The following is a 22,411-nucleotide window of genomic DNA, read 5'->3' as shown; positions in this document are numbered from 1 at the left end:
ACCACATACCATGTGACGATATCTCTATAACATGCCGAAGAATGCATCCTAATCTAAAGTGGCAAGAAACGTCAGTGGCTGCCTGTGGCCAGGAGTAGAGGAAGGGATGGAGAGTTAAGGGACACAAGGTAACTTGACGGGATTATAAAAATGTTCTATATCTTGATAGTGGTGGCAGTTTCATGGATACATACATTTGTCAAAACTCATTAAATTGTACACGTTAAATGGATGTAGTTAATATATTTTACATATAAAGAAAATTAATTACAAAAAATTTTCTTCCTGTGTCCCTCACTGGATGAAATCTGCCCGATATTGATTACTCCTTTGCTTATTGTCTTTTCTCCTACTTAGGGACACAACTATAATTGCTTCTCTGTAAGGTGTGTGTGTGTGTGAGAGAGAGAGAGAGAGAGACAGAGACAGAGACAGAGAGAGAGACAGAGAGAGAAAGGTGGTGGGGTGCGAGGGAGAGCAAACATGACAGAGATGGGGGTGGAACTGAAGAAGAAGAGACTGAACATTCCAAAATGCCAGCAGATTTTTGGTGGTGAGAAAATTCCAGAATCATGATATCCAGAATCCAGATGGAGGCATGTGACTTGCAGTAAGGTAGAGCCCTGGGAATCTGAGGTGGACACATGTGAGTCTGAAGCAGCCATGTCTCATGACCTCAAATTTCCCACAAGATGAAGTCACATGTTCTGAGAGAGGGTCCTGGATAGGCGGGTGGTTGAGAAGAATGGGGTGTACTATAGAAGTCAACAAGGGATATCTAAAGGAATCAGTTGAAACAAGGGAGGTCAAGGAATGAGCAGAAAATTCTAGACCAAGAGGAGCCCTCTCTGTGCTCTCAGTGGGTTTTCAGACCTTATCTTCTAGGATGCGCTTAAAGGACAATGTGCTGCTGACCATTGATTATCATCCCCTCCTCAATTGCTCATCCAAATCTCATAAACATTTGGCAAATGTCTAGACTTTCACTGTGGAGAAATTAGAAAATGGAGGTGCTTATGCCATGATAATTGGCAGATCTTCTTAAGCATCACCGACGAGGCATGATACTCATGATGGAGGTCTGTCTCCAGCAAACAACATCCCCCATCTTCCCTTACTAAAGGATTATACTGTTTTGTGTGTAATATGTCTATTAAAGAGCCTTTGCTTTTTACTGGCAAGGTGAGAATGTAGTCTTGCTAAGGAGAATCCTTTGTGCCTACTAAGTAGACTGTGAAGTTGGAACAGTGGCCAAGAAGATCTATATGCCAAATAAATTTTATTCTAATGACTTTGGTCTGTATCATCAGTCTTAGATAATTGTGCTGCAGCAGACATGACTTTCTTCCAGAGGCCGACTGTTAGAATGCATGACATAATAATGCCGCCATCAGTCTGACCTAGCCCTCGCTGAGGGTAAAGAGGTACAAATTTATAGGCTTCTCTCACTACTGGAGCATGATACACCAACACAGTGTTTGGAGGTGAGCCATCCATCCCAAAACATATTGTTAAAACTAACACCCAATGAAAACAAACATTTGGATCTTTGGAGCTCTATAAAGAAGGCAATTAACAGGTTATAAATGGGGTAGGCTTCTGATGTTTTAATTTGGGGCTTCAGAATTTCAACTTATGTCTCTGATACTCATCACTGCATCGTTATTGAGGCTGTATAAAGGTTCCCCTCCCACCCCACCTTTACTTCTAGTCTTTTAAAACTAGGTAGAAAATTTATGTATGGCATTGCTGAACGATACTTTCCAAATAGGAGTCTCCGATCTCTCTGTGATTAATTGTGCACTTGATTAACCTTAATTGCCAAGATAGCAAAAAAAAAAAAAAAAAAAAGAGCACCCTTACTATTTTGTGTTTGATCATAGTTGTGGAAGAACCAAAAAAAATAAAAAATAAAAAATATTGGTTTGAGGAGAGAATAATTAGCAAATTAATTAATTGAGGTCTGTGTATATCTTTATTTTCAAGGCATTTATTGGCCTTGACTAAAATATTCTCTTTTTTTTTAAAGCGTATTTATTTATTTTCACAGAGACAGAGACAGTGGGAGTGGGGGAGAGGCAGGGAGAGAGAGGGAGAGAGATAATCCCAAGCAGGCTCTGTGCTGGAAGAGGCTTGAACTCACAAAACTGTGAGATGGAGACCTGAGCCAAAACAGAATCAGACGCTTAACCAGCTGAGCCACCCCAGTGCCCCTAGAATATTCTATTTTCATTCCCTAAAGGGGCAGTGAAGCTATTAAGTAGAGGCATAGTTAGTTAGTTGGGAGGGCATGGCTGTGTTCTATCCTTTCTTCTTTCTTTTTTTAAAGTTAAGAATGAGATTGGAAATTCTAAAATACTAAGGGTTATGAAGCAGAGAGAAATAACCCAGGGGCCTCTAGAGGCATCGGATCCAGGATACACAATGAGGAATTGAGCCTGGAAAGCCCTATTCTGAGGGTTTTACACGCATTCCATTGAAAACTCACAACAACTTCCTGAAGTAGGGTTTATCATTGTTCCTATTTGTCAGATGAGAAAACTGAGGCCTAGAGAGATTAAGTAATATGTGCCTATTCACAGAGCTAGTAAGTGGGCACATAAGGACTTTTATCCCTGTGATGTGGCCTGAAATTCTTAGAGGTATATTATAATTAGGTACTGTAGCAAAAGTAGTTAACATGATGTCCTTCTGTCACTAGATGCTTAAAAGGTGCCAAAATATGTTAGGTAGTATTAATTTATTTGGATTTCGTAGTAAGACAAAGTCAACTGGTGTTTATGAATTTCAAGGTCTCAAGCCAAGAGGCAATGATAACCCTTAAAAACGGTAAAAGCAGGAGACTGAGAAACGCGGTCTTTGCCCTTCCCTGCTGTACTCAGTGTGGTTGATAGAGGACCCCTATTCTGTAACCCAAGTTACACGGGTGTGTTTGGGGGTGGGGGATGGGGAGGTAGTGAGAAGGATAGGCCACTCCCATCAATCACAGAGAGGGGACCTTCTTTTTGGTTTGTCTTCACAATTTTAAAACAGCCAGTGAAATCAATCACTTTGGAGTCGAGGCAGATTCATACCTGTTTGGCAACACACAGAAAAAGCGGCCAAAGCGCTCGGCTGATGTCCTCCGATCGATGCTCACAAAATTAAGAAGGCCACTTGACCTGGCTCCCTTTTTCTTCCCGACCCTAAACTCCCAGCTGTTTTGTGAAAGGAGTGTACTCTAAGGGCCAACGCTGAGGCTTGGCCCCTTAATTTTCCTGTTTCACTAGGGAGAGTGGGGTGAGGGACAGGCGCCATGTATGGAGGTGGGTAAGGTGCACACCGACTTCAAACTCCTTGCTTTTTGCGAGCTACGTCTCCCTGAACTGGTCTCTAAAGAGCCATACTTAGTGCTGTGTTTGCTTAAAGACTACCAAATTTAGAGCTTCCACTCATGTGATGTTGAAAGTTTTTGTAGCCATTCTCTTAATGTGGTTTCGACACCTTACAGCCCATCATTACATAAATAAGGTCTGTGATATTTAAGCAGATTTTTATTTAAATTTCCTTTTGCTCTTTAGTGTTTTTGTCTCTTGCTTGTAACTTTGAGAGGACTGTATCAGGGCTTACACAGTTAACAAAAGCAAACTAAAGCAAATAATCACCTTCTAATACTTCTTTCAGCATATTCTAATTTTTTAATGGAGAAAATGCATTCTTAAATTAAATATGCATAATAAGGAATACTAATAATAAGAATAAAGTGGAATATGTGAGAATGAATCTAGTGTTGTAAGCAAATGCATTTGATTTTCTAAGGATAAAAGCTGGCTCGAATCCGTAAGAATCAGTGCAAAAAAAGAAAAGCCTCATAATGTTCACAAATTGTCCATAATTGTATGGATTTTAAATATAAAAGTTGGCAGTGGGAAAAGCTAAAAGCCATTAGGAAATATACCATTGTGCAATGCACTAGGAGCAGTAAGTCACAATCGTCTGAAAAAATCCTAGTAGAGTCTTCTAAAATTTTGATAACCGTACTTGAGACTTATCTTGATGTTTACTACAATGCATGCATTGTTCAGCATGGCATGGCCTAATGCATATATGAATCGTATTTGAAAAGAGCTACTAATTAACATGAATAGTCTTCGTCTGTGAAGGTCGTTTATTGCGAAGTTCTTCTTCTTCTTTTTTTTTTTTTTTTTTTTTGCTTTTTCTCTAGTTGGATATTGCTAAAGGAGCCCTCAACAACAGCCATTAGTTTAAGAGACTAGTCTGTTTTCTGCCTGGCATTCGGTTATAGTTTTAAAGAGTCTTTTTCTCCTGTGAAGAAGCCATAAAAATAATATTTAAAAGTAAGAGGGAGAGAGAAGAGGAGAGGAGAAGAGAGACCTTTCTCTCACTGAGCGATAATCCGTTCATTAAGTTTTATTCTGTGATCAACTGTATTCTCTCATGAACTTCTCGCTATAGTATCTAAGAATTATTTGGCCAAGTTGTTAGACTTTATTTCAAGTGGGATTGATCAGGAGTCTTTCTTTGAAAACTGGGCTGGCCAGCACTTTCCTAGGATTCACTGGGACAGGCCCTGAAATGTTTTCCACAGAAGTAAAAACACTTTGGGGCTAGGTTCTACTCTTTTGCACTGAAGGAACTTCCAGAACCTTCCACTGGTTTAATTTTGGGATGCCGTAGGTTTTTTTGGCTTAGATGTTTTAAGAAACTTAGCCAGGATGAAGGGATTTCTAAGGACTGTTGGGAAACAATATTACCCCATGCTAAAAATCTCTCTTAGCTAAAAACCTTCACTCGGAGCTTTGTCTCCATTTGTCATGGTTAATTTTATGTGTCAAATTGGCTAGGTTGTGGTATCTAGTTGTCTCGTTGAACTAAACAAACAGACCGGGCTAGTCTAAATGTTGCTCTGAAGATGTTTTTTAGATGTGATTAACATTTAGATCAGTGCACTTTGAGTAAAGCAGGTTACCCTCAGTAATGTGGGTGGGCCTCTGCCAATTGGTTGAAAGCTTTAAGGCGAAGACTGAAGTTTCCCAAAGAAAAAGAAACTCTGCCCCAGTAATGCAATGTGGAAATCTTGCCTGAGTTTCTCGCCTGAGGATTTTGGACTCGAGACTACACTACCAACTTCTTCCCGAATTTCCCACTTGACAGCCTGTCTAGAGACTTGCCAAGCCCCACAATCCTGCGAGCTAATTCCTTAAAATAATATCTACCTATCGACCTATGTATCAATCATCTATCTATCTATCTATCTATCATCATCTCTATCCTATTGGTTCTGTTTCTCTGGAGAACCCTGACTCATCCAATACATCATGTAAAACCAGTAGTAAGTTTATAGCACAGAACATGCTCTTGGCCTCTCAAAAGAGAACTGGGTTTTGCGGCCAGGTTTTCTTGAGGCAACAAAGGGATTAACGAGCCAATCACTTTGTGAGTTTTGCCTCTAAGATACCAGATGACCTATTTGATAAATATATACATTATTTGTGCTACTGGTCAATCCGGTTGGATTAATTCCCTGAGACTTTGTTAATTATACGTGGGGTTTTTTCGTGTATGATAACTGTGGAAGTGTTGAGTGGCTGTTATTGGAATCGCCTGAATCACTCCAGCAAGACTTGGCTTTGGAAATATCAAACAGCAGTTCTCACGCTGACTTTGTAACAAATACTTTTGATATTAAGTTTTGAACCATGTGAATGCTTTAAAAGACAAAATTAAATCCAAAGTACCTAAGACAACCTTCAGCTTGTACCCCCTTGCCACAGGTATCTCACACTACTCGTTAGCCAGTGAGAGGAGCACACATATGGGGAGGGATGAATCCCCTCAGATATCACCTTTTCCATCTTCCTGGTCCCCTCTATTCTTGAAGTCGATGTACACAATCAGTGTTCATTGACGGTTCATCACGTACAAGTGTCTTACTCAGCTCAGCTGCTGTAACAAAACAAAACAAAACGCCATAAACAATGTGGCTTAAACAACAGAAATTTATTTTCTGGAGATCGGGAAGTCCAAGGTCAAGGTCCAGTAGAGTTCAATGTCTTTTGAGGGCTCTCTTCCTGACTTACAGATAATCACCTTTTTTTTGCTGTGCCCTCACATGGCCTTTCTTCGGTGCATGAATGTGGAGAGAAAGACTCCAGCCTCACAATCTCGTTTAACCTTAATTACCTCCTGAAGGCCCCATTTAACCTTAATTACCTCCTGAAGGCGTGCTCTTCAAATACAGTTACGTTGGGGGGTAGGGCTTTAATACATGAATTTGTGGGAGAGGGGACCCAATTCAGTCCATCACAACGAGGCACTCTGTTTTGTACTCAAGATATTTCTTAATTGGGCACTCTCCTGGAGACTGCAACGTTGCAGGGTGTATTGGACAAATGTACAGATGTCTTGAGGCAGAATGTGATAAATGCTAAAAGCAAGGGTCTACAGGACTGTGAGGGATGGAGTGGTCACATACAGCAAGGTGATCAGGAGAAACTCCCGAAGCAGGAGCCCTTGCATTAGGTGCTGAAGGGAAGTAGGACTTTCGCCAGTGATAGGATACATAAGATAAGTAGTCGAAGGGCAAGGGATGGAGATGTTTAGGGAAGACGGGCTGGTCCAGGTTTTCTGGAGTACACTAAAGTGCAGCAGGGATTGTGGTAAGAAGGGTAGACTGAGGTCAGAGAAGTGAGGGACTGACATTCCAAGGGACTTTTTGGGAAGGTATTGGTGAGTCATCAGAAACTTTTGCCTCAGGAGGTGCTGGTGATTTTATAAACTTCCTTTTACTGCCACTGAACACACTGCCTCAGACCTCTTTACTGGAAAAGTCTGATTTTACCATTAAGAAACTGATGCCTTCAAAGTTGGGCCATTGCCCCTCCAAATGGAACCTTGCCCTCTCACGGAAACATGTCTGTGGGGGTAACTGACAGGGGTTGGGCAGACAGTCAGGGGCAGGAAATGACGAGGCTCTGAATGAAGGAGTTTTCTCAAATGAATTGCAGAAAGGATGTTCCAGTGTGTTTTCCTGTTTGGGAAGTTTAATTCTTCACGGTTTGCTTGGCTGTCAGAACGCTTCACATTTTTATTTGTGAACATACACGGTGATCATCCTTAAGACAAAAAAGTCTGATGGCAGGTCCCTTGATGCCCTTGTTCAGAGCAGATGTTGCAGTCAGAGCTGGGCTTTCAATTCTCACCTCTGAGATGTTGCAAATTGCATTAAGAAGCATCTCCCCTGGTCTTCATGTTTTACATACAACTTATTAAGGTAATGTTGGGGAAAGACGTTGAAATAGACAAAAGTTAACAGATTTGTAGATGGCTACGACAGAGCCGTCATCTGCACTGATGCAATTACTCACAGCTCATGTGACAACCAAAATATATGAACTCAACAGGGGAGTCAAAAAGAAAGAGGCACACACTCAGTCCATCAATATGGAACAGCTTTGCAGACCTAGAAAGTTCAGAAAAACGTAAACATTAGTTTTTGTGTTGGGGGGGGCGCTCACAGAAGGGTGATAGAAGCAGAGACGGACAGCCCAGAGGGTATCTTCCCTTAGAAAATGGTAGGGCTCAGAGGACTATGGATCCTGAGCTGAGAAAGGAAGTTTTTTCTCTTAGTGGGAAATGAAGGTCTCTTGCCCCACTTCTCGTCACGGTGAGCTCTTCTCTCAGCATCCCTGATGTGGGACCATCTCACCTCTCCTTGAACCCTTCCACAGCCTGAACTTCGTACATTCCAACTTGTTGTTTGGACTCTGTTGGACATAACCTACGTCTGCATGGCAGGGTGAAAATTGGATAAACAGCCACGCTGACTCCGGGGAGATTTTTTTATGCAAACATCTGTTTCTTGAATTTGGCCAGGGTAAGGCCTAGGGGAAGGCGGAATTTCGATTGACGAAATAAGATCAAGAAGATGCTGCCTCCTTTTTTTTTTCTTCCTGTTTCAGGGCATATAAACTCTGTTTCCCTTCAGCATTACACAGGGATGAAATCCTTTGCAAGTTTCCCCTGATACTGGGTTTATGTCCAATTCTAGTTTAGATGAGATCATGTGGATGCTTTTTCTGGTACTTTGCTGTACTACAGATGTAACTTGCTTTGAAAGAAATCTCATGCATGCATATAAAAATGTGAATTTAGAGTAAATGTGAATAGAGCAATCAACAAATATTTACGAAGCACTTCCGTGTGCCCAGCGCTGGTCAATACTCTAAAGTGTATTAAAAGTGTGGATAAATGAACCCTTGTATGTAGGAAATCTAAAGTTTTAAATTTGTTTTTTTAATGTTTTATTTATTTTTGAGACAGAGAGAGAGACAGAGCATGAGCAGGGGAGGGGCAGAGAGAGAGGGAGACGCAGAATCTGAAGCAGGCTCCAGGCTCTGAGCTCTGAGCTGTCAGCACAGAGCCAGATGCGGGGCTCGAACTCACGAACCGAGAGATCATGACCTGAGCCGAAGTCGGATGCCCAGCCAACTGAGCCGCCCAGGTGCCCCAGGAAATCTAAAGGTTTAAGAGGAAGTTGAAGGTATAAAGGACAAGAAAATACAACCTATGGTTCGGTACTAAGTTGTAAGTCACCAATATTAGTAGCTGCGGCTATCTGTAATAGGAGAAGGCAGGGTGAACCCCCGAAGCTGAAGAATTCAAAAAGAAGCTTGAATCATGCAGGATCTAAGGTGCTGAGAAGCTCTGAGCAGGTGGAGCCTGGGAGAGGGGCCTTTCCAGTGAAGGAAATTGCAGGAGCTGTCAACAAAAGTTACCATGTCAATTGATCGTTCGCTGACTAAGGGCTAATTACATGGAACATTGTTACCCCCATTTACCAAAGGGGAGATGAAACTTGGTAACAGATAAATAACAACAATAACAACCATAGCTAACACTCATTTAGCACTCACTATGTTCCCAGAACTGTTCTAGGTGCTTTGTGTGTTTTAAATTATTTGTGGCTTGTAACAAGCCCGATGTTGTCCAACCTCAGCGTTGTGGCTAGTGTGGCTACAAGGGGCTGGTGTTGGCAGTCATGTCTTTGTAGGTAGATTCCTGGAGGTGTGGTCATGGTGACCTCTCCCACAGGCTTCCAGCTCTCTCTAGGCCAGCTTGCTGACCAGAGAGTACCAGGCAAATACTATCCTTATACCCCCATTAGGCACGAGGAAACTGAAGCACATAGAAATTAAGAGACTAACCCAAGGTCACCCAGGCAGTGAGTGGCTGACCTGGGATGAGACCCAAGCTTCTCCAGTTCTAAAGCCCACAGTCTGCGATGCTAAATGAATGAGGAGAGCAGAAGCTGGGCGAGCAAAAGAATTTTGACCTGGCGGGAGGGATGGGGTGCTGAGGTGGGGGAGGGGTTGCATATGAGAGGTAAGGAGAAGTGGACGGGCATTATTTCATTCTCAAACAATTCTCTGTGTGCACTTGTGAACTTAAAATGTGAGTCTGATCTCCAACATTCAGGCTTTGCAAAACATTTCAGGACACCAACATTACATACAGGAGGCACCAAGTCCTTCCTGTACAGAAGGAAACTCATCGAATATTGGTCTCAAGATTCCCCACCGATTCAGTCTTCCCCCAAGGCCCGAGCCTCCAGACAAGAGGGACACAAAAGCAAACATGGGCCTCCCCACCTCTACACAGGTTCTTCTCTTATGAAGTACCAGTTATTAATTTCGAAACATTCCTTGTGTCTCTATATTTACCTTCTACACGGGCCTTGATCCCTGGAATTTAGTGAAGATATAGGATCGTGTGGGCCCTCTTTGCATCTGGTGGTGGGACAACCAACAACCTAACTGGAAAAAAAAAATAGATATTAGGTTGGTACTCAGAACCGGCTAAGCTGGGGGAGACAGGCAGTGATGTAGTCAGAGGGGATCCGGCTAATTTTTCCTCTTATCGACACCCTATTGCTAAAATTCCCTTAGTAATGATTCATTTCTCTGGGCCTTTTTCCATAATAAAGCCAACAAATCTTCTGGTGGAAAAAATACCTAACCCAGTGGTTTGAAACAGCATCTTAGACCAATTTATTTTTCTTAAATGAATTCTGAATTATAAAGTCAATGTACAAGATAAAAAGGTGAGATAGTCTGGAGGAATCAGGGGCCAGGAAGGGCTGGGGGCTCCTCTTGCTGGCTTAGCCTTTGCCTTATCCTCCACATTAGTCCCGGAGGCAACTCGGAGTCTTGGAGCTGTGGAACTTCCCAGGAAATCCTTCATGCATCTCATTTAGGACACAAGCCACAGAATGCCTGACTAACCAACGTCTTAAACACATAAGGTTTCATTTTTCTGATAAAAATAAAAGTCTGAAAGGAGTGAGCTGCCAGTGTTGGTTCAGGGGATCAGAGATTTCGGGGCAAATGTCTCTGAGAGTTTCTTTCTTTTCTTTTCTTTTCTTTTTTTTTCTTTCCTTTCCTTCCCTTCCCTCCCCTCCCTCTCTTCTCTTTTCCTCCCTCCCTCCCTCCTTTCTCTTTCTTTCTTTCTTTCTTTCTTTCTTTCTTTCTTTCTTTCTCTTCTTTCTTTTTTCTTTTTTTCCCTTTCTCCTTTTTTCTCTTTCTTTCTTTCTTTCCTTTTTTCCTTCCCTCCTTCCCTCCTTTCCTTCCTTCCTTCCTTCCTTCCTTCCTTCCTTCCTTCCTTCCCTCCTTTCCTTCCTTCCTTCCTTCCTTCCTTCCTTCCTTCCTTCCCTCCCTCCTTCCCTCCCTCTCTTCCTCTTTCCCTTCCTTCCTTCCTTCCTTCCTTCCTTCCTCCCTTCCTCCCTTCCTTCCCTCCTTCCCTCCCTCCCTTCTTTCTTTCATTCTTTCTTTCCCTTGTGATCTAAAGAAAAGGAGGTTGCTTCAGCTCCAGTCATCATGTTTTTGCTCAGGGAAGGAAGACAGAAGGTCACTGCCAGCCAGTGTTCCTTAAAATCAAGAACACATAGGAATGCAAACTGGTGCAGCTGTTTTGGAAAGCAGTATGGAGTTTCCTCCAAAAGTCAAAACTAGAACTTCCCTGTGACCCAGCAATTGCACTACTAGGTATTTATCCAAAGATTACCAAAATGCTTGTTCAAAGAAGCACATGCACCCCATGTTTATAGCAGCACTTATCAACAATAGCCAAATTATGGAAAGCACCCAAATGTCCATCGACGGATGAATGGATAAAGAAGATGTGGTTATATACACAATGGAATATTAGTTGGAGTTCAAAAAGCATGAAATCTTGCCATTTGCAGCAACTTGGATGAAACTAGACTGTATTATGTTAAGTGAAGTAAGTTAATCAGAGAAAGACACATATGTGATTTCACTCATGTGGAATTTAAGAAACAAAACAGATAGATGAACATAGGGGAAGGGAAGGAAAAATAAAATGAGATAGAAACAGAGAGGGAGGCAAACCATAAGAGACTCGTAAATACAGAGAACAAACTGAGGGCGGCTGGAGGAGTTGGGGGCGGGGAATGGGCTAAATGGGTGATGGGCATTAAGGGGGGGCACTTGCTGGGATGAGCACTGTGTGTCATACGTAAGTGATGAATCACTAAATTCTATTCCTGAAACCAATACTATATTAGATGTTAACTAACATGAATTTAAATTAAAAAAATAAAGAAATGAAATATTTTTTTTTTAATAAATAAAGAGCATTAAAGACTTTCCTGAAAACTTCAGCAGACATCTGCTTAAGCATTTCTGGCCTGAAATATGCCACATGGCCACTGTAAGGTGCAAAGGATTCTGGGAAAAGAAATATTCAGTTAGCCCTATTGCCACCCCAAAGAATACTGGGATTCTATTGTCAAGGAAGAATCCAGGTGTGGCTATGGAATAGATAACAGTGTAAGCCACAGCCTGGCTCTTCTCTTTATGTAGCTCATGAAGGAAAACACGACATTTTAAAGTTTTTGTTATAGAAATTGCATATAAGATGAACTTATACTACAAAACTAGTGACTTCCCTTTTGAGGGGAGCAAGGGAGTTTAGGTCCTGGTAGGTTGCTGATGGAGAAAGGGTGCTAGAAGGGGGAAAAGGGGTAAAGAAAATGACAGAAAAGCATTGAAGATAAACTACTGGCAATTCATAGGGCACTCCATGCAATTTTGACTGAATGTACCTGATTTGTCTGGTAGGATGGCAGATATTCTGGAACAATGAGCCTAATACAATGCTGCAGCGTCTTAAAAATTGTAGAATTTGTTTCAAGTGTAAGCAGCATGGCTGCTCAACCAAATACATTCGCTTGATTATCCAGGAAACTGCTTTGTTGCAGCACAACTGAACTTACTGGAATATGATAAAATAGAAGGAAATGTCAGTAAAACATGTTTCAGAACACACACACACACACACACACACACACACACACACACAATAAAGATAAAAACCCGTATAGGGTACCTGCTTTCTCAATGCCTTTCTGCTAAACAGTGAATTTTGCTCCCATGTCTCTCCCTTCCTGCTAAACGGATCATCAGGGGACAGGTGATCGTATCTGCTTGGGGGTGTAGTTATGAAACATTTTCAGTGGAGAGCATGAATGAGCAGGGACTTGTCCTGAAAAACAGAACAAAAAGAAATTATTAATCATGTTTCCCTTTGTATATTTACTGTTTTGCTTCTGAAGGGAGTATTAGTCCACTAAGAGATGCATAATTAGGAGATATGCCAGATGGGTAATCAATGTGATTTTAAATTTTTATAGAGAGAGAACAGAGCTGTAGCTTGGATTTTTTTTTTAGAAGGTACTTTAGCTCTGTGCATTTAAAAACAAACATCTTGCGTTAGAAGGTTACTGTCTTCCATGCAATGACGTTGAATATGTTCTTAAATCCTTTTATTTAAAAACAAAACAAAACAAAACAAAACAAAACTGGCCTGATGGAATAGAAGACCTGAATGGGCTACCAAATGGACAAGAAAAGCTAACATGCAGAGATGGGAACGGAGGTCCCCTGCTAGGAGCGGCTGAGAGCTCTATTTAATTATAATCATCATTATATCAAACAAACAAACAAACAAACAAACTGAAAATTCCACTTCCCTTTCCTGTCTTTGCAGTCCATGAACATTTACTTGTTCTCTCAGTTCTCGGTCTACAGGAAGCCCTTTCTGGATCCCCTTATATAAGCAAAGCAAGTGAGACCTTTGGCTAAAGGGGTGGCTGTCTGGCCAATGAGACGGGCTTGGTAATGGGATCACCTTATGGGACCAGGCAGCAGAGCTGACGCCTCAAGGGCAGAGTTTTTTAAAACTGTGGGTTCTGACACATTAAGGAACCGTGAAATCAATCAAGAGGGCTCTGATTGCATATTATTTCTTAATCCAAGAGAGTTGCCCAGAAAAAAACCGAATAAAAAATCTAAATGTGAGTCACATGTAAGGGTTGCATTATTTATGAAATTTTTGTTCCAATAATAAATCTGCGTCCTCGTAGCAATCATTTTTCTTTACGTGGGTCGTGGTCAAAAAAGTTCGAACAATACTTCAGCAGGGTTAAGCGCGGGAGGGCGGTTGGCCTTGAGCTGACAACTTGAGCCGGACGGGAAGGGGGTGGTGCAGTCTCTGGGCCCCTCATGTCCCTGCGAACACCTGCCAGGGTTTGTAATACGGTGAGCCGTGGGTGTGTGCATCTTCAATAGTCTCACACACATACTCTTTCACACGAAGTTGAGAACATTTTTGCCAAGTTACCCATCCAAAAACACCATTTGGAATTTGATTGGGATTACGTCGCATTCGTAACATAACTTGGGGAAGAACTGACGTCTTGGCTTAGTTGAATCTGCCAGTCCAAGGGTGTGGGGGGGGGGGGGTCTGCACTTACTCTAGTATTTTTCTAGGTCGCTCAGCCCTGTTTATGTTAGTTTTTACAAATGCTTTTCATTTTTTACTTTCCTGTTGGCTCCTCTCTGTTTGGCATATATTTTAGTTCCTTGTGAGTATACGTAGGTATTTTTCTGTTTTGACACCATTTTCTTTTCTTCTTTCAGGTGTCCTGACCTCTCTGGTCACCGAACCTGGAGACGTCGTCCATGCATTCCTGCTCCTGCTGTTCCGCTGTGCAGAAAGCCTTTCCCCGCACTTCCCGTGGAATGTCTGCACGGTTGTTACCACGGCTTGGCTGCTCCCCTAGGCAGAGCTGTCTCTCCGGAGGATTACTGCGATTGCCTACTAACGGGTCTCTCAGTTTCTCCTCTTACCTGCCTGCCATTGCCCACATAGCCATTGGGGTGATCATAACATCCAGCTGGGGCACCTGGATGGCTCAGTCAGTTGAGCATCTGACCTTTGACTCCAGTCATGATCTTGCGGTTTGTGAGTTCAAGCCCCACGTCGAGCTCACTGCTGTCGGCACAGAGCCCACTTCGGATCCTCTGCCCTCTCTCTCTCTGCCCCTCCCCAGCTTGCGCCCTCTCAAAAATAAATAAAAAACAAAACAAAACAAAAATTAAAAAAACACATAAATCAAGATCCTGTCACTTTCCTCCCTAAAACATCTAATGGCTTCTATTGGCTTTGCAAACATCCAAACACGATTCAAGACCCATGGGGCTTCCAGTGATGTGGTTCCTGCTCACTTCTTTGACGTGGTCTCTTGGACCTTTCCTCATCATTTGTGACACTTTGGCCACACTGGCTTTCCTTTAGGGCCTCAACAGTCCAAGCCTGTGCCTCCTTTGGTGCATTGGCTATTACCTATTTCTGTGACTCCAGATGCTCCTGCTTATGAGGCCCATGTGGCTAGATCTTTCTGGACATGTGGACACCACACACGTTTTTAAATTCTGACGTTGGGAGGCCCTTTCTGAACCCCAATATAAAATGGCACTCTCCACACATCTGTTCTCAATGTATCATCTTTTTGTTAAAAAACGTTTATTTTTCAGGGAGCGAGAGAGAGAGAAAGCAAGCGCATGGGCGAGTGGGGAAGGGGCAGAGAGAGAGAAGGGGGACAGAGTATCTAAAGCCGGCTCTGTGCTTACGGCACACAGCCCAATGTGGGGCTTGAACTCACGAATGGTGAAATCGTGACCCGAGCCAAAGTCAGATGCTTAATCCACTGAGCCGCCCAGGCACCCCTCATCTTTTATTAAGACTCTATATAGTATGTGCAATTTCCTTCTTTATTATCTCTTTCCCACTCCCCACCCCACCCCTGCACATGAGACTGCAGATTCCATTTGAGTGGAGATGACTATCTCCCAGCCCCACAAAGGCACTAAATAAATATTTGTTGACTTAATGGATAGTTCTATAAAGCAGGTACCATACCAAATACGGAGCATAGAAAATGTTTGTTCCTTATCTTTAGAAAGTCTACACTCGGACGGCAGGGATGCTGTGATTGCCTCTGACTTTTCTGAAATCAACTTGTTGTGTATATGTGTGTGTAGTAGCAGGGCTATGTGGAAGGGAGTCCTTTAGAAATTAACTATTAGAATATATTTTAACTGGTAAGACTATGTTCGTTGTTGAGGATATTTTTAATTTGATTTTACAAAGTTTTGGCGACTCTTCTGTAGGTAAGCCGGGAACTGTGGAAGAGATGCCCAGATGAATAAACTACTTTCTGTCCTTAAAGGAGAATGCTTTTAAGTGGGGTAAAAAGATTTGTAAAAACACAGTAAGGCATGGGCCTTAATTGTGGTGGAGTGAAGTTCTGGGACATCAGGGCTACGTCTCGAACTGTCCCAGGATTGTGGTGAATGTCCTTTGCTTTTTCATACTAAACCATTACCAACTGATCTCACTTCAATTGATTTAAACTTGCCTTGGGTGGAGTTACCATTCTCCCCCTCAAAAGAGGGAACGGTGATTAGATCTATAATTTGGAGGCAAACCAGAGGACGAATGAGCCTTTCTAAGGGAAAAGTCCTATGGTATGTTCTATAAAAATGAAAATCATGTGAATGAGATTCAAAAGCTTCCCACCCACGTGGTAGTGGGTGACCCTGACTCTCACACCTTCAGTGTAAGATCCTATCTCACACCTGAGGTAGGATTAGAACCTGTGTCTCCTCGTGTTGCACGTGTAATGCCTCCTACCACTTGAGTCCACCTGTCTGAGGGGTCCTTTAGCTTTGGACGTGGGTTCTGTTTCCATGGCGAGTAGTACCAGGGTGTGGAAGGGCCAGGCTGATCTTCCCCTTGGATCCTAAGTTGTTTGCCACGCTCCATGTAAATTAATTGTATGTCGATAGAGGCCACAGAATCTGAAATAGAGGCAGCCTGTGTTGAATGAATGTAAAAAAATCTGAGAGCCAAGAGGAGGAGGACGGAGCATAGAATATACATGGAGAAGCTTCCGGACAGCATGGAGGGGCCGTTACCTCAGGACTTCATCGGTGACTAAGGGCGACTAGGAGCCTAGTGAGTGTTAGTCTAACAACTGAATGATCCTGGTTTTGAGTAAGAATCATCTGAAATTATTGTCATTTTCTTAGGAGGAAGTTGTCACATTCCTAGGAGGGATGATGAAGGTTAGAACACCCGGCTTACTGGAGACCAGTACCCTGGATTATCAGTGGGGTGCAGTTTGCTGGCCCTGGCCCCGGTATCACTTCTTGAGGTTCATTTCAAGATTGTTGCCATGAAGATGTGATTATAGAAGGAGTGTCTTGAGTTTCCAGTTAGGCATTGAGTATTTAGTTGGGGGGGGGAGGGTTGGGTGGCGGTGAAGGCTTGCCATGTCTCCGTCACAGAGGGAGAAACAAACAAACGTGGCCATGACATTTTCTGGGCCACAGTTTCCCGCTCTGGGGCTCTGTGAATCTAACATACAGCTCCGGACTGTGTCGTTTGCCCTTCCCTCTTCTCCTCAGCCCTTCCTAAGGCTTGGCTGAAGAAGGCTGGAGAGAGCTTGTCCCAGCCCGGCGCCCCTCTCCTCGATTGTAATACTCTCCATTACTGTTCTCTCTCTTTTTTAAAGATACACTGTTTTTAGTGTTTATTTATTTTTGAGAGAGAGAGAGAGAGAGAGAGAGAGAGCATGAGCAGGGGAGGGGCAGCGAGAGAGGGAGACACAGAATCCAAAGCAGGTTCCAGGCTGAGCTGTCAGCACAGAACCCGACGTGGCGCTCAGACTCATGAATTGCGAGATCATGACCTGAGCCCAAGTCAGAGGCTTAACCTACTGAGATATCCGGGTGTCTCTGCATTACTGTCTATCAAGCAGGAGCCAAGTCAGGACTTCAAAGACAGGGGAAATCTCTGAGAAAGCCTGAGTTTGTGGTGGCCTGCATCCTGTCACTACAGGCAGCTCTCAGGACATGATTTTCCACTAGGCTGAGTCTATGCCTTCGCAAACCTAACTCCAAAAGTGTCACCAGAAAAGTCACTTTAAGGCCAAGAATAACCTGGGACCCTGGATCCTTATCGGGGGAGGGGTTTGCAGGCGTTCACTTTGTGTGGCGGTGCCAGCGTGCCCCAGGAATTTTTTGATTAGTAATTATCATGGAGCCTTTACCATATACCAGCCACACTATATCAAAATGTCTCAGAAGATTCATCTCTCAGAAATATACTGCTTTTATAAGGCAGGCGTCCCGCTCTGTAGGAGAGAGTAGAGGGGCGCCTGGGTGGCTCAGTTGGTTACGTGTCCGACTTCATCTCAGGTCATGATCTCGCGGCTCATGAGTTTGAGCCCTGAGTCAGGCTCTGTGCTGACAGCTCAGAGCCTGGAGCCTGCTTCGGATTCTATGTCTCCCTTTCTCTCTGCCCCTCCCCCACTCTCTCTCTCTCAAAAATAAATAAACGTTAAAAAATTTTTCAGAAAGAGTAGAACTTCCTGAAAACTACGACGTGGGAAAATTTTTGTTGAGCCTCCACTATTTTGGAATATCACGCCTTTGGCCTTCTGCCTTCACCCCATTGACATAGACACTCTGTGGTCACACACGAATTAAACTTGTCCTGTGATAAAGACCTTTACACTTGCTGCCTCCTTACCCCTTACTGTATTGCGTGCGATCATACCGGATTATCAAAATAGCTGATATACTAAACAGCTCATACTAAGGTATAAATATATGTCTGGCTATAGATTTATGTGCCATTCGGGGCGGTGTATGAAAGTGTTGAATGGCTATATTGTACACCTGAAACTAATATAACACCAAATGTTAGCTAACTAGAATTAAAATAAGAACTTTACAGGGGCGCCTGGGTGGCTCAGTCCGTTAAGCGTCCGACTTCAGCTCAGGTCACGATCTCGCGGTCCGTGAGTTCGAGCCCCGCATCGGGCTCCGGGCTGATGACTCGGAGCCTGGAGCCTGCTTCCGATTCTGTGTCTCCCTCTCTCTCTGCCCCTCCCCCGTTCATGCTCTATCTCTCTCTGTCTCAAAAATAAATAAACGTTTAAAAAAAAATGTAAAAAGAACTTTACAAAAGAATACGAAAATAAAAACAGTCAAAATAAATAAGTAAACAAGGAAATCAATAATGAATAAACAAAAAAATGAATGAATGAATGAATAAATTTATGTGCTGTCTCTCCCATATGGCATACCTGAAATTTTATTAAGCCCTTCAAGTGTTAATTAAGGAGTGCTGAATGATGGGAATTTCAGCTACTGAGAAAGGGCCACTATAGGTGTTTTCCAGATCTCACTGTTTTGGTCGTGGCTTACCTGCAGTGTGTATACAAAGACATTATCACTTTTGCTTGTAAGCTATTCAAATCCTTTAAAAATTTTAAAATTGAACTGCATAGGGTTTTCATGAACTATCTATGGCAAAGCTGCTAAGTGGTGATTCCAGAAATTTTTGTGCAAAGTCAGTGAGACTAGACTTCAAATATAGCACCCAAACAGAGGAGGATTATGATTCTTCTTTTTTTTTTTATTCTTTTTAAAAATGTTTTATTTATGTATATTGAGAGAGAGAGAGAGGTTGAGCAAGGAAGGGGCAGAGAGAGAAGAAGGGAGAAAGAATCCCAAGCAGGCAAAGCCTGATGCGGGGCTTGATCCCGCATGACCTGAGCCGAGATCAAGAGTCGGACACTTAACCAACTAAGCCACCCAGGTGCCCCGGGATTCTTACTGGCTTTCCACAAATAAAGGCAGTCAACTCTGCAACAGGGGTTTTATATTTACCAGCAACAAAGCTGGGTAAAGAGTATCTCTAGGTCTGCAATATTTACACTCATTAGGTAATTTTTGTTAATTTCAGTTTGTGCTTTCTCTATAGGAATCTTGAATTTGACCTTCTATAGTGTCTAAGGAAATGAGGAAAGTCCACAAGGGTTAGTTTCACGGGCAAGGTTTCCGCTCTTTAACAAACAGCATTCTATTAAGTTGAACCGTATGAAACTGCTGTTTTTGTAGGTCAAAAACAGTTGCATATCAGCAATTTCATAGGGTTAACCTAATCTGTTGTTGCATACCCTGAGAGTAATGTAAAGCATTCCACCAAGCATGCACCCTCTTGAGCCAGGAGAAGCTATTCAGTTGCAATTGGTGCCACATTTCCTATACAAAACAGAATAATGTTAAAGAAATGAATCTTCTTCTCCTAAATATTGCTTTTTAACAAATCTCTCTAATGAAATGAGTTTCTAAGTCAATTTAAGCCACGGCTGAAGTTTGTATTTAGCTTTTCTCGTTAATACAGGCCTATTTCATGATTCTCCTCTATATTGTGCTTCCCAGATACTGCATTTTTTACAAACTGAAGGTTTGTGGCAAACTTGCGTTAAGCAAGGCTGTCAGCACTGGTTTCCGACCACATTCGCTCACTTCGTGTCTCCGTGTTACACTTTGGTAATTCTTGCAACATTTCAAACTTTTTCCTTGTTACTATCTTTGGTATGGTGACCTGTGCTCTGTGATCTTAGATGTTCCTACTGTAACTGTTTTGGGGAGGCCACAAACCATGCTTCTGTAACTTAATAAATGTTGTGTGTGTCCTGACCGTTCCATCAACTGGCCAATCCCCCGTATCTCTCCCTCTCCTCTGAGCTCTCTATTCTCTGAGACAGGACAATATCGAGATTGGGCCAGTTAGTAACCTTACAGTCATCTCTAAGTGTTCAAGTGAAAGGAAGGGTCACGTGTCTCTCACTTGAAATCAAAACCTAGAAATGAGTCAGCTCAGTGAAGAAGGCATGTCAGCAGCTTATAGGCTGAGAGGCAGGGCTCTTGCACCAAACAGTTACCCAAGTCGTGAATGCAAAGGACAAGTTCTTGGAGGAAATGAAAAGCGCTGCTCCAGTGAACACATGAATGAAAAGAAAGGGAAGCAGCCGTGTTGCTGATCTGGAGAAAGTCTGAGTGGTCTGGATAGGAGATCAAACCAGCCACAACCTTCTCTTAAGCCAAAGCGTAATCCAGAGCAACATCCTCACTTGCTTCAATTCTGTGTAGGCTCAGAGAGGTGAGGAAACTGCAGAAGAAAAGTTTGAAGCTAGCGGAGGTTGGTTCATGAGGTGGAAAGACAAAAGCCATCTCCATAACTTATTAAAAGTGCAACACAAAGCAGCAAGTGCTGATGTGGAAGCTGTAGCAAGCTCTCCAGAAGATCTAGCCGAGATAAGTCATGAAGGTGGAGACGCTAAGCAACAGATTTGCAGTGTAAATGAAACAGCCTCCTCTTGGAAGAAGATGCCATCTTGGGACTTTCATAGCTAGAGAGGAGAAGTCAATGTCTGGCTTCAGAGCTTCAACATATAGGCTCTCTTGTTAGGGGCTCATGTAGCTGGTGACTTTCTCTTAAAGTCAATGCTAATTTACCATGTGAGAATCCTAAGAACCTTAAGAATGGTGCTGAAACTACTCTGCCTATACTCTAGAAAGGGAACAACAAAGTCTGTATGACAGCACATCTGTTTGCAGTATGGTTCACTGAATATTTTAAGTCCACTGTTGAGAACTACTGCTCAAAAAAAAAAAAAAAAAAAAAGAAAAAGATTCCTTTCAAAAGATTACTGCTCACTGACAATGTACCTGCTCCCTTAAGAGCTCTGATGGAGATGTACAATGAGATTAATGTTGTTTTCTTGCCTGCTAATATAGCATCCTTTCTACAGCCCATGGATCAAGGAATCATTTTGACTTTCAAGTCTTATTATGTAAGAAACTTATTTTGAAGGCTGCTGCTGCCATAGATCGTGATTCCTTTGTTGGATCTGGGCAAAGTAAATTGAAAACCTTCCAGAAAGGGTTTGCCGTTCTACATGTCATTGAGAATATTCATGATTCATTGGAAGAAGTCCAAATATCACCATGAACAGGAGTTTGGAAGAAGTTGATTCCAACCCTCATGGATGACTCTGAGGGGTTCGAGGCTTCCGTGGACAAAGTCACTGCAGATGTGTTGGAAACAGCAAGAGAATTAGAACAAAAAGTGGAGCCTGACGATGTGACTGAATTGCTACAATCTTGTGTAAAACTTGAATGGATGAGGGGCTACTTCTTATGGAGGAACAAAGAAAGTGGTTTCTTGAGATGGAATCTCCTCCCAGTGAAGATGCTGTGAAGATTGTTGACATGACAACCCAGGGTTTAGAATATTACACCTACTTAGTCGTTAAACAGTAGCAGAGTTTGAGAGGATGGATTTCAATTTGAAAGAAATTCTCCTGTGGGTAAAATCCTATCAAACAGCATCCCATACTACAGACACATTGTGCATGAAAGGAAGAGTCAGTGGGTGCAGCAAACTTCACTGTTGTCTTATTTTAAGAAATGGCCACAGCCATCCCAGCCTTCAGCAACCTGCCCCCTGACTAGTCAGCAGCCATCAGCATTGAGGCAAGACCCTCCACCAGCAAAAAGACTATGACTCATTGAAAGTTCAGAGGATGGTTAGCGTTTTTTAGCAATAAAATATTTTTTAAATGAAGGTGTTCATTTTTTTTTTTACATTTTTTAAAATGTTTATTTTTGAGAAAGAGAGAGACAGAGCATGAGCGAAGCAGAGGCAGAGGGAGAGAGGGAGACACAGAATCCGAGGCAGGGTCCAGGCTGTGAGCTGTCAACACAGAGCCCGATATGGGGCTTAAACCCACAAACCATGAGATCATGACCTGAGCCCAAGTCAGACGCTTAACTGACTGAGTGACCACGTGCCCCTAAATTAAGGCTGTGTATTGTTTTTTGACATAATGCTATTACACACTTAATAGACTATGGTATAGTGTAAACATAACTTTCATATGTGCTTTTTAATGCAAAGATTCATTTGACTTGTCTCATTGTGACATTCACTTCATTGCAGTGCTCTAGAACCAAATCCACACCATCTCGAGGGTATGCCTGTAATTAGAAGTCGAGTCGCCATTATGAAAAGTGCTGATGGCGACCTACAACGTGACAAGAGGAGTATGCAGGGTGGGAACTTGATGATCTGGGGGAAATCTGCTTCCCAGGTAGATAGGAAGAGGACAGTTTAGTGGTCCAGGAAC

General features: G+C 42.6%; 1 pseudogene; it reads left to right on the top strand.

Moving 5' to 3' along the window:
* The first annotated feature begins 483 nt into the window (after window positions 1-483).
* Window positions 484-21,816, top strand: LOC128312985 (tigger transposable element-derived protein 1-like; annotated as a pseudogene).
* Window positions 21,817-22,411: the final 595 nt, after the last annotated feature.

The sequence above is a fragment of the Acinonyx jubatus genome, chromosome E4 (genome assembly GCF_027475565.1).
Source record: "Acinonyx jubatus isolate Ajub_Pintada_27869175 chromosome E4, VMU_Ajub_asm_v1.0, whole genome shotgun sequence".
In the NCBI taxonomy this organism is placed as follows: domain Eukaryota; kingdom Metazoa; phylum Chordata; class Mammalia; order Carnivora; family Felidae; genus Acinonyx; species Acinonyx jubatus.
The sequence above is the reverse complement of the archived record's forward strand: the minus strand, read 5'-3'. Positions and strand labels throughout refer to the sequence as shown.